Here is a 1337-nt window from a genome sequence, read left to right as displayed (position 1 = left end):
GTGTGTGGTTTGATGGTCGACGCGCAGCAGCGTGCAGTCGCAACGTGCGGCTAGTGATGTGCTCTCTGGAGCGAACCCACTACTATTGATAGTACGGTTCCGACTCCGGAAAAATGGGAACCACTAGCTCCGCCCGGAGTCGGAGTCGTCCGGAGTTGGCCAGAGTCGAACGGACTCGGATCGAAATATTGCGACCAGGCATTTCTTTTTGTTGTGTTTTCTTGTGCTTTCACTTTGCGCGTGTACTTCGTATTCAGGCCTTTGTTTCGAAGCCCCCAATCTGAATCCGATTCCGGGCGACTCCGGACGACTTCGGACGACTCTGGCGACTCCAGACTAGTCCGGATGACTCTGGACGGCTTCGGCCGACTTCGATCCCGAACGACTTCGGATGATTCTGGGCGATTCCGGACGGCTCCAGCCGATTCCCAACGACTCCGGATAATGCTCGGTGTACCTACCTTCCGGAATCGGTTCCGAAATTATCGGAGTCGGATCGGAGGCGACTCCAGTTTTTGGCCAATTGTACCCATCACTACGAGCGGCAGCGAGTCTGCGTCTTTGAAGACGGTCAGAAAGAATGTGTGAAAGGGATTGAAGGGAAGAAGTTTTGGTTGCAATTTCTTGCTCACTCCCCCATCGGGAAGATGTATCACGTGTGGGAAGGAAGGGGATGTGCTTTCCGGCCGTAAGTAGGATGTTTTCCTTTTATAACGCTATCTGCGTAGTTCTAAAAACAAAACAAAAGATTATCCACTGGTTCATTCGCAACAATGATTATTCTACTGTCATTGGCACTGGTCTTCATACTTCTATGGCAGGCTGTAATTTAAACCAGACATGTCATGGCAGTTATACGAATGAAGCAAAGGTAGATTGAAGATTGTAGGACCTAAAACAAACGGGTGTGATAATTTGCACGCGCCTAAAACGAAGAAATCAACATTCAGTTTTAGCAGTTTGATTAACGAACGAGTGCAGTAGGCAACTAATAGGAACCGCTCATTAGTTAGGTAACCGCAAAGATGGTATGTGTCCATGTCTCTCGATTGGAGTTGTAGTTGTATTGGAACTATTAACCATTAATCCGGATAAGTCATGTTTTACGTCATCTGCTCTCTTTGAGGCTTTCTAGGTAGTTCCTAATTAATCTAAATATCTCAATATCACTTCATTGCTAAGGATACTCTTTAGCGCTGCTCCTGAAATAGTCCAAAAGGGTAAACTATAGAGCAAAATACAGCTCTACCAGTCCCTTAATTTGGGATAATTTGGGGCGTTTGTCTGCCTATCTTTCAAAATGGGTCGTGAGGGGATCTGATATTCAGCACTACCGA

Source organism: Anopheles merus, chromosome X (genome assembly GCF_017562075.2).
Source record: "Anopheles merus strain MAF chromosome X, AmerM5.1, whole genome shotgun sequence".
Lineage (NCBI taxonomy): Eukaryota > Metazoa > Arthropoda > Insecta > Diptera > Culicidae > Anopheles > Anopheles merus.
This window is presented reverse-complemented; position numbering follows the sequence as displayed.